The following is a 12,424-nucleotide window of genomic DNA, read 5'->3' as shown; positions in this document are numbered from 1 at the left end:
TCCTGTTCTAAATAAAGTCTAATAATTTAAAGAAATCTTGAAACATGGCTTCAGGGAGGAACATATCACAGCTAATGTTAAAAAGTTAGCTAATGTCCAAACCATAGCTAGAGACCATCTTCACTCTTAAACATGAACCAGATGTTGAATTTAAAATGCATCTTTCTTTCCATAGTTAAAATAGTACCAACTGATGTAGTAAGTTGCCATTTGAACACATGAAATAAAAGAAGAATATTGCTTAATATTTCAGTTTTTTTCTTAAATATGAGGAACTTCACATACTACAATAATTATTCATGAGTGAACTTAATGAGAAAATTTCCAGAGTACCTTCAATTGGGTCAGTTATAAGGTGCACCCTATTTCGTGTCCAACAACGAACCCTCTTCACCCAGCTGGAGACTGCTACTCTTGAACAGCTAAGCGATGGTTTTTCTGGCTTTCTAGGTGAAGCATCCTGGGAAATGCATTATAATAGAGAGAGTTGTTGACATCTTGCTGGCACAAGACCACAGGGAAACTAATAATAAATGATCTACAATTCAATCCCCTTCCTCACCAGATGCCTAGCAGGACCTCCTGGTCCAAGGTGGAGTTAGGAAAATATGTAGTTTTATGTACACTGAAAACATCCAACAGACTGAATGTCCAGGCAAATATCTCTATTTAACTGAGACTTAGAAGCTCAGCAGAGCATAGTGACCATGCCTGATGGGCTGGATTCAAACCCCATTCAGGAGAAGCAAATATTTGGGAAACACATATAGATCCCTCTCTGCTTCAGTTCCCTGTACTGAGTTGGAGAAATGTTAATATGGCCTATTTTTAGTATTATGAGGCCAAGAATGATTAAGTGCAATTAAAATATTAGAAAAATAAAGGAGGGACTTCCCTGGTAGTCCAGTATTAAGCATATGCCTTGCAATGCACAAATGGGGATTTGATTTCTGGTCAGGGAACCAAGATCCCACACATGGCTTTCAGCAACTAAGCCCACATGTTGCAGCTACTGTGCTCAAGCACCAGAACTAGAGTGTCAGTGCACTGCAATGAAAGATCTTCATGACGCAACAAAGATCCCATGTGCCACAACTAAGACCCAACGCAGCCAAATAAATAAATAGATAGATAGACAAATAAATAAATAGAAAAATAAAGCACTGTTGCCTCATAAACTTTCTATAAGTGTTCAATCTTCAATGATTACAAGAATAAGATAGACCTTTAGTAGAGGCGGAAAGCAGAGAGGGCATTTGGATGGCTCCAAGTAAGTGGGGACAGAACCGTACTCCAGCTTTTTCACACAAACAAGGCTTTACAGCTCATGGAGAGTATCTATGATTACCTTCTCTGACATCCAGCCCAGTGGGGGAGGAAAGGGGAACAAAGTGGGGGCTGTAACCCATATGTTACATTGGAGGGTGTTGAAATTTAGAGAGGTCAAGTGATTTTCCAAGAGTTACACAATGATGAATGCCCCCCTCTCTCAAATTCTCCTGCACCTAGTTTTCTGTGGATGAGAGTTGATGCCCTGGAGAAGATGCCTGATCCTGAAACAGAGCTCAAATCCTCCTTCCACCATTTGTCTCTATATTTCAATTCCTGATCCAAAATACAAGCTTCTTCTGAGCAAAGCCCCTCTGAAAGACCACAAGATTCCAACTCTGTCCATCCTCCACAGACTCTTCACATGGTCAACTGTGTCACAACATCCTCTCTATTGTCCAGGTCACCTGGCTGAGTAGCCAGTGGTCTGTTTGGCTGTCAATTTGTCTCAGAGCCCAGGACCTTCTAAACCAAAGGCCACATGATGGCTCTACCAAGAATTAGCTTCCCTTCCACTGACCAAGTCTGGATGAGGAGTTAATGTGCACCAACTAGGGAAGTGGCCATTTGTGCTGGGCTTTGTTAGCTTAATGAAGTCTGTGATACTCAAAGTCTCACAGTTGATCTGAGCACTGATTTGAGCAGCCTGGACCAAGAGCTAGCTAAGAATGAGCAGAGCTCAAGTCTTTCCTCACTAAAATTCTGACTCTATTAACTCCTCGTCATACTCTAGACCCTGTAGTGGAAGACAACAGAGCCCCATATTCTTTTTGAAAGTCATCTCCATACTCACAACCTGGAGACCTCACCCCAAGATTCTCCTTGAGAATCAACAGACAGACACTCCTTCCCTCAGTGGCCAAAAGTTCATTCTACTAACCCAACAGCACTGCCCCATTTCATCAAACTCCCTGGCAACAACTTCACAGTGATACTGCCTAAATCCACCCAAGGAAATCCCACTAGTAAAACCTAGTTTCTTTCTTTTTTTAAAAGTCTTTGGATTTAGACAACATAAACCACTCATAAAATCTCATGACATTATTATATAAATGGAAAAAAAAAAAAACCAAAATACTAATATTTATATAACCCAGAAGAAACCCAAAGAGAAAAAACAATCTTGAGGGCAAAGATCAATGGGGCCTTAAGACTTCCTGTTTTCAAAACACATAAGAATGCTACAACGGTCAACACTGTATTCTCCCAGCAACAAAACAGGGAGACCAATGAACCATAACGGAATCACAAATAAATTGACACATGTGTGGCCAAATGATCTTTGCCAAGGTCCTAAATTTACCAAGAGAAGAAAGGATAGGCTCCTCAAAAATCAACAGAAAGACAACCTATAGAATGAGAGGAAGTATCTGCAGACTTTAAACAAGGGACCAAACCCAGAATATACAAGAAGGTACTATAACTCAACTTCAAAACAACAGCAGGCAAATAAATAACTGAGTTTAAAAAATGTGTAAAAAGCTTCATTAACATTTCTTCATAGAAATGATCAATATACATAAGAAAAGTGTCTAACATCACTAAGATCAGTGAAATGGAAATCAAGTCAAAAAAGATATCACTTTTCAGGATATGTATTATAAAAGGAAAATAACAGATGTTAACAAGGATGTGGAAAAGTGGAACATTTGTGCCCTGTTGGTGGGAATGGAAAATGGTGTAGCCATTATGGAACAGTTTGGAGGTCCCTCAAAAAATTAAGAGACTTATCATAAGATCCAACAATCATTTACTTGAATTTATGTACATAGGAGATAAAGCAAGAAGGTCCAGAAGATACCTACAATCTCATATCCATTGCCACATTGTACACAACAACCAATATAGAGGAACTGCCCCGTGTCCACAGGCAGATAAATCAATAAAGAAAATATGGTGTATACATACACTGGAATGCGACTCAGTCTTTAATAATGAAGCCTATCTTGTCACTTGAAATAATTAATGAAGCAGGCGGATATTGGTAAGACTTAAATTAGCCAGTCACAGGAAGACAAACACTGCTCGATTCCATTTACCTGAAGTATCCAAAGGAAAACTCAGAGAAGCAGAGAGTAGAATGGTGGTGACAAGAGCTGGAAGTAGGTTAACACAGTCAGGGTCTGTTCAATGGTTATACAATTTTAATAGAAAGATGAAAAAGTTCTAGAGCTTTGCTGAACAACATGGTGCATTGAGTTAACAGGACTGACTAGACACTTCAAAGTTTAAGAGGCAAAGCTGGACGGAACTTCCTCCATCTATGTTTGGAGGCTCCTCCTTTGTTAGATTCCTCTAGAACTGGGTGTGGCATGTGGATACCACTGGGGGCTCCCTGCAGAAGGAAGGAGCCTCCTCAGTACTGGGGGACATAGGTGAGAGGGGAGGATTCATTAGGAGGCTCTAATAGGAAAGAGTTTGAATGAGGGAAGTAGCAGAGTGATGAATCATGACCAATCAAAACATTAGAAGACCTACTAAGAGATGAGATTTACTACTAAATGAAGGTGTGATTGACACAATAAGGGGGATTCTGAAACAGTTTTGCTCATTAACACTCCTGTAAGGCTTCCTTTGTGGCTCAGTGGTTAAGAATCTACCTGCCAATGCAAGAGATAAAGGCTGGATCCCTGATCTAGAATGATTCCACATGCTCCAGAGCATATAAGCTGGTGCACCACAACAACTGAGCCTGTACTCTAGAGCCCGAGAGCTGTAACTACTGAGCCCATGTGCCAAAACTATTGAAGCCCAAGAACCCTAGAACCCATGCTCTGCAGCAAAAGAAGCCACAAAAGTGAGAAGCCTACACACCACAACTACAGCTGCCTTGGCTTTCCACAAGTAGAGAAAAGTCTGTGCAATAATGAAGACCGAGCACAGCCAATTAAAAAAAATTAATACAAATTAAAAAGAATCCTGTAAACATTTCCCTGGGTAGCAATGGGATTTGTCTTCCAGGTTAAAGGATTTCACTTGGTATAAAATCAAGCATACAGTGAATGTGTATACTTTAATTCTTATATAGTTACTCATTCATAGTGCAATGGTGTGAATTTGGGGTGGGAAGTTGACCCCAGTAACAGTGATGTTTAGGGTAACATAAACTGAGGAAAACACAACACACAAAAAGTCACACACACACAAAGAATCACTCTATTCTTTACACATAGAGACATACCTAGTTCCATGGACACAAACCTACACTGCTGCTGCTGACAGTATTAACCATAATACAACCTTTTACTGGAACTACAGTAATCCTCCACATTATTCTATTTATAAGATACTTTCTACCACCAGGGCCCCTATACTCATTCCCAGAAGGAATTTAGAATCAATTTGGCCTCTACACTAAAACTAGTGAGAAAGCCCCAACTTTCTCATCTATTAAGTTTTTTCTCCCCAAGTGAATGATTCTAGAAAACATACCACTTTCACATGCTGAAAGGGCCAACTGCAAGCACAGAAGACACTATGAGGATAATGGCACATTGATACACAATCTTTAGTTCATTTGATGATAGTAGAAAACCTGATGAGGAGCAGTGGTGGAGTCCAGGGAACCCAGCAAGATCAGAGCACTGGTGCTCAGGATGTCAGGATGAAAGGCAAGACCTGTGTCTGGAGGATGGAACTTCCAAGCCCATTTGGGCTGCAAACTGCAAAATTCTTTTCCTTGAGGAAAGGTTGCCACAGGAGAGAGAATGCTATACCCTACAGGGTGTAGTGGATGGTAACAATTTTAATATACTGTGGACTGAGGCATCGTGAGTTGGTAATAAGACTCTCACTCTACAATATCTCAACCAAGGGAATCATCTCTATCTGGAACAAATACCCTCAAAGACTCATAACTTAATTCCATCAAAAGAGAAATGAAACAATATTTCTATCTCAGATCAGAAGAAAACAAACAAAAACAGCTTGCCTTGGAGACATATGGAGTCTCTTCTGTCCTGTCACAAGCTGAGTTGACTGGCAGGTCCTCAGTGGAGTCTAGAGGGACACAGCATATCTGTTAGAACACTGGTAAGGCTGCTCAGGAATCATTCAGGGGGTTTTCACTTTGTATGGACATGGGGTGGTGTGTATGGATGTGGGAGGTTAACAAGCATGGGCTGAACTTGTGTTCATCCATCCTCTTTGGAGGAGGAAGGAAAGCAAAGAAAGGAGGAAGGAAATGAAATCAGAGCCTTGAACCTAATCAAAAGAAACTATTCAATCTAAAAAAAGGAAAACTCTAAAATGAATGCTACTGTTCAGTGAAAGAGACCCATGACTCCTCCTACTTATTTTGAGCTCCTGCTAAATTGCCATGGTCTCTTGATTTTTCCCAGATCACTCTTCCTCCAGGATCCACAGTTGCTGCTACTACATCATGTTTTCTATGGGACTTTGTACTTGATTAAAAGTGAACTCTTAGAGGACTGAATTCAAGCCTGGGCAATGTATGCTGTTGTATTAATTCACTAATTACTTATCTTAAAGAAAAAAAAAAAGATTTGATAATACTTAATACCTACCATTTAAATATAGCCACTATCAATAATACTGTATTTTTGTATAAATATTTGTTTTCCATACAGCCTATGCATGTCCACTGAGTCAGTTGTTGTCCATACTCACAAGGGCCATACATTTATTTGAACAGCTGATTAGAGAAAGCACAGAGTAAGCATTAAACATCTCTAAACCAGTCAGTTAGGAGATTTTCAGCAAGAGTCACAATCATGGTCACCAGGCTAACAATCGAGTTTTACTTTGAGTTCTTAGTGGCCACTATCTCTGGGGTGTGCGCTGCAGGATTTCATCAAGTGAAAGACTTATGGTAATGCTACCCAATACAATAACGCATGTTCCTGATTCTTATCTGTTTGTGCCCTAGTTTAAGCTCTGACACCTGCCCTGACGGATGGGACCTGTATTGTCTATATGAAGCTACACAACTCTCTGTGAGCTGACAGAAGGATGAGGGTGCAGAGGTAACTTTCATACTAATGACTGTGCCGAAGTCGACCATTAATCCCCCCAGCAGCTGCCCTGGTTTCTGTGACCACAGAGACCACCTTATTATGAAGGGCAGGGTCTGGAACTCTGGAGCTACTAGTACTTCCAGGCGTGACATGGAGCAGGGACCCCTTGCTCCATGACTGAGGATCACTCGCCTCACTGACACGGGCAGGTCAGTGGACCAGAGCATCCAAACTCAGACCCAGCCCTGGGTTTTCAGTTTATCTTTTCCACTTAAGAGATCAAAAGCTGAGAACATCGATCTCTGTACTATCTCCAGCCAACTAAAAGGAACATGAACTGAACCTGGGGAAGAGCTATGTTGATGGCATAAGAGGGAATGCACAGAGTGTGTGCTGTGGTGATAAGATTTTTTGCAAAGAAAATTGACAGGTTTATTGTCTGATAGGAAATATCTCCTGAGAAAATATACAGATAGGCAGATTCACAATCCCACTATGTAACTTCAACCCATCCCCAACCTCCAAACACCCTGCTTCACACAATCCCACACCATCTAAATGATGCAGTTGCTTCTGGAGACACTAGAATGGGCCAGCACTTTTTCCTGGGATATTAATCTCTTGCTCTGTACCCCCAGACCTCACCAGCTGTAGAAACCCAAATTCAGAGCTCCTCTCTAACTAGAGGCAGCAAAGAGCCCCACCTTCATCATTTTGAACGTATCTGAGCAGAGGGATGTAGATATTTGTATATGAAGCAATCTCTTTTGCTGTTCCATGCACCTATGATTAGAGAGAGAAGCAAACAGTGTGAGGGTGTCAGCGTCTTTTATTCTCTGCACTAAGTCTTCTGTTCTCTGATTTTTGTCCTCCAAAAACTAAAACTCCTTAAGTCAATGGCTCCAAAAGAAGACAGAGAGAACCCCTTGTTGAAAAGGCTGGCCTATTTCACGTAAGATCTCTCAGTTTCACTTTGACCAACAATTACAAAATTCTTTTTCAATGAGGAAAAACTTCTGCTGAAGAAAGTACCTACTATTATACAGTAGTAACTGATGCTATCTTTTTAAAATGTCCTTTTGAATCAGGTCTGTGTTGATAATAGATTTACCCTCATTATTCCCCCAACCAAGTAAATTTCACATATCAGTGATAATGTACATTGTTAGATGACTATAATTGTATTCAACTGAATAAAAAAGAAAGAAATGAAGCAACGGTCTTATCCCAGGTAAAGAGAGGTGACCATACCTTCAGGATACTCAGTTCCTGTTCCTCATTCCAGCCTCGGGTGGGTGGGGGGAGGGGTTCCTCCACCAGGTCCTCCTGGGAAACTAGTGAGACACAGAGTAGCTGTCAGGACACCGATGAGGCTGCTCACCAATCCCTCATAGTTGTGTTTTTTTTTTTTTTCCCCAATGGGGACGCAAGGCGGAGTGTATGCATGTGTGAGGTTAGTAACTATGCACTGACCTGTGGTTGAATCATTCTCTTTCCTGGATAAAGGAGAGTAAAGGACAGGAGCAGGAAAGAAATGAAATAGAATTTCTGCATTTTAACTAATGATAACCTAACCAATGGGGAAAAAAAGAAACACTAAAATGCATGCCAGCTTTCAAAGACAGAGATGCATGATCCTTCTGTTTGTGTAGAGCTTCTGGTAAATTACCCCTGTCTTCTGTATTTCTTCCCAGATCACTGCCTCCCCAGGATCCACAGTTACAGCTACCATACTTATCAAGTCTTCTTTGAGACTTTGTTCTTTATTAAAAGCAAACTCTGTTAGAGGATTGAATTCAGTCTAATAGCTATTTGAAATAGTTATTATCAATCAGGTGATATTTTTTCCCCAGTCTTCATTTTCCAAACAATGTTTGAATCTCCTTTGAGTCAGTGGCTGTCCACAATCACAGAAGTGATACATTTAGTGGGACAGTTCATTATGGAGAGGAAACAGGGTGAATGCTAACTGTCTCTGGTCCAACTGTGCAGGAGATTTATAAGAGTCATGGTCACGAGACTAACTATCAAGTTCCACTGTGAGATTTATTTGAAACCTTCCCTTGAGTGTATCAGAGGATGAGATGGTTGAATGGCATCACCAACTCGATGGACATGAATTTGACCAAGCTCCCAGAGTTGGTGATGGACAGGGAAGCCTGGTGTGCTGCAGCCCATGGGGTCACAAAGAGTTGGGAGCGACGGAGTGACTGAACTGAACTGACTAACTTGAGTGTGTACTACAGGGTTTAATCGATGTAAGGTTATGGTAATGTCACCCAGTACAATGAAATATCTCCCTAATGATTATCTGCTTTTGTCCTTGTTTAAGCAATGACAGTAGCACCAACACATATAACCTATCGTGTCTGCACAAGGCCACACAACTCTCTGGATCTGTGAGTTGACCAGGAGGATGTGAGTCCCATAGTGCCTTTCATACTAATGACTGTGCCAAAGTTGGCTGTTAATCCACCTTTGGTTGCCCTGGGTTCCTTGAGCACTGAGCCCACCTTATAATGATGGACAGGAGTTGGACCCCTGGACCTGCTAGTACCTCCATGCATGGACATAGATGCAGGGACCCCCTTGCTCCATTAATGAGGATCCCATGGCTGAGTGATAAGCATGGGAATCATACAATATTTGTCTTTCTATGTCTGCCTTGTTTCACTAACTATAATATGCTTTTGCATTATTTGGTCCATCCATTTGTAGCATATTTCAATCCTTAATTCATTTTTATGGTTGAACAGTATACTATTATGAGTATATATCATATTTCATTTATCCATTGATCACATGATAGTCCTTGGGTTTTTTTTCTATCATTTGAGTACTAATAATACACTGTGAAATTAGAGTACAGATTTCTGTATGGTACCATAACGGTACCAGAATAATGGTGATAAATATTATGCATATTTAAAATATCATTGAATATAACAAAACAAAGTGTGACTCTTAGGTGAACTGTGGACTTTTAATTACTAAAAATATATTATCTCACTAATTATAATAAATGTACCACACATATGTTATCTGTGAGTAACATATGATAGCTGAAACTGGAGGGATATAAGAATTTTCTGCATTGTCTGTACAACATTATGCCAATGTAATCATGTTATAAATAAAGTCTAATAATTTAAAGAAATCTTGAAACACGGCTTCAGGGAGGAACATATCACAGCTAATGTTAAAAAGTTAGCTAATGTCCAAACCATAGCTAGAGACCATCTTCACTCTTAAACATGAACCAGATGTTGAATTTAAAATGCATCTTTCTTTCCATGGTTAAACAGTACCAACTGATGTAGTAAGTTGCCATTTGAACACATAAAATAAAAGAAGAACATTGCTTAATATTTCACAGTTTTTTTCTTAAATATGAGGAACTGCACATACTACAATAATTATTCACAAGTGAACTTAATGAGAAAATTTCCAGAGTACCTTCAACTGGGTCAGTTTTAGGGTACATCTTATTTTGTGACTACGAACCCTCTTCACCCAGCTGGAGTTTGATGTTCTTGACCCCTGATGGACGTTTCTTCTGGCCTTTTGGGCCAAGTATCCTGGGAAACCCATTATAATGCAGACAGCTGTTGACTTCTTGCTGGCACAAGACCACAGGGAAACTAATAATCATTGATCCACAGTTCAATCATTGGTCCCCTTCCTCACCAGATGCCTAGCAGGGCCTCCTGAATCCAAAGTGAACTTAGGAAGATCTGAAGTTTGATGTGCACTGAAAACACCCAACAGACGGGCTGTGTGTGCATGAATATCTCTATTTAACTGAGACCTAGAAGCTCAGCAGAGCTTAGTGACCATGTCTGATGGACTGGATTCAGATCCCATTTAGGAGAAGCAGGTACTTGGGAAAGACATTTGGATCTCTCTTTGCCTCAGTCCCCTGTACTGAGTTGGAGAAATGTTAATATGGCCTATTTTTAGTATTATGAGGCCAAGATTGACTATATACAGTTAAAATATTAGAAAAATAAAGGAGGGACTTCCCTGGAAGTCCAGTGGTTAAGAATATGCCTTGCAATGCACAAATGGGGATTTGATTTCTAGTCAGGGAACTAAGATCCCACACATGGCTTGCAGCAACTAAGCCCATGTATTACAACTACTGAGACCAAGCACCACAACTAGAGTGTCAGTGCACTGCAATGAAAGATCTTCATGACGCAACAAAGATCCCATGTGCCACAACTAAGACCCAATGCAGCCAAAAAAATAAATAGATAGACAGACAAATAAATAAATAGAAAAATAAAGCACTGTTGCTTCATAACCTTTCTATAAGTGTTCAATCTTCAATGATGGTGAAAAAAAGGTGGACTTTTAGTAGTGGTTGAAAACAGATGGGGTGTTTGGATGGCTCCAAGTAAGTGGGGACAGAACCGTACTTCAGCTTTTTCACACAAACAAGGCTTTACAGCTCATGGAGAGTATCTATGATTACCTTCTCTGACATCCAGCCCAGTGGGGGAGGAAGGGGGAACAAAGTGGGGGCTATAACCCATATGTTACATTGGAGGGTGCTGAAATTTAGAGAGGTCAAGTGACTTTGCAAGAGTTACACAATGATGAATGCCCCCCTCTCTCAAATTCTCCTGCACCTAGATTTCTGTGGATGAGAGTTGATGCCCTGGAGAAGATGCCTGATCCTGAAACAGAGCTCAAATCCTCCTTCCACCATTTGTCTCTATATTTCAATTCCTGATCCAAAATACAAGCTTCTTCTGAGCAAAGCCCCTCTGAAAGACCACAAGATTCCAACTCTGTCCATCCTCCACAGACTGTTCACATGGTCAACTGTGTCACAACATCCTCTCTATTGTCTAGGTCACCTTGCTGAGTAGCCAGTAGTCTGTTTGGCTGTCAATTTGTCTCAGAGCCCAGGACCTTCTAAACCAAAGGTCACATGGTGGCTTTACCAAGAATTAGCTTCCCTTGGAGAGGGAAATGGCTACCCACTCCAGTGTTCTTGCCTGGAGGATCCCGGGGACGGGGGAGCCTGGTGGGCTGCCATCTATGGTTTCGCACAGAGTTGGACATGACTGAAGCAATTTAGCAGCAGCCACTGACCAAGTCTAGATGAGGAGTTAATGTATACCAACTTGAGGAGGTGGCCATCTGTGGTGGGCTTTTGTACCTTAATTAAGCCTGGATTATTAAAGTCTCATGGCCGATGTAAGCACTGATTTGAGCAGCCTGGACCAAGAGCTAGCTAAGAATGGGCAGGAGTTCGAGTCTTTCCTCACTAAAATTCTGACTCTATCAACTTCTCATCATGCTCGAGACCCTGTAGTGGAAGACAACAGAGCCCCATATTCTTTTTGAAAGTCATCTCCATACTCACAACCTGGAGACCTCACCCCAATATTCTCCTTGAGAATCAACAGACAGACCCGCCTTCCCTCAGTGGCCAAAAGTTCATTCTGCTAACCCAGCAGCACTGCCCTGTCTCATCAAACTCCGGGCAACAACCTAACAGTGATCCTGCCGACATCCACCCATGGAAATCCCACCAGTAAATCCCAGTTTCTTCACTTCTAGTACTTGTAGATTCGGGAAGCTACATTTAGAAGAGTTGAGCTGTAATTCCATCTTCCTGTAATGTCCATTGTTGGGGAGACCTCATGGTTCTCCTGCTTCAGGTCTTTCCATCTGTTCTCTGGTAGTGTGTACAAAACTGGCACTAGGATATTGTACATTTTTCTAAATTGATAAAGATATTTAATGCAGCCAGCTGACAGAAGAATCAAAAAATATAAATTAAGGAATCTGACAAAACTATAAAATACATTTAGAATGCTGCAGGTAAACTAGAGTGATGCAAATGAAAAAGATGAGGAAAAAACTTCAGTAAAAATTAACCAGCCTATTTGAAGAAACAGCCACCAGTCAGTAGGAACCTACCTCCAAGGCAGCAGTTCAGATTGCCCATTTTCAAATTCTCAAGGTTGAAGGTGAATCCTTCTCAGTTGCCACTGTATCTAAACCTCTCAGCTCACAAACTGGCACTTGGTACAGAATGCGGAATGCACATTATTGCATTACCATGGCAATGATACATCACAGAACTTTCAGAGTGAACTGGA

This window comes from Oryx dammah, unplaced genomic scaffold (assembly GCF_014754425.2).
Source record: "Oryx dammah isolate SB20612 unplaced genomic scaffold, SCBI_Odam_1.1 HiC_scaffold_21, whole genome shotgun sequence".
Classification (NCBI taxonomy): domain Eukaryota; kingdom Metazoa; phylum Chordata; class Mammalia; order Artiodactyla; family Bovidae; genus Oryx; species Oryx dammah.
The sequence above is the reverse complement of the archived record's forward strand: the minus strand, read 5'-3'. Positions refer to the sequence as shown.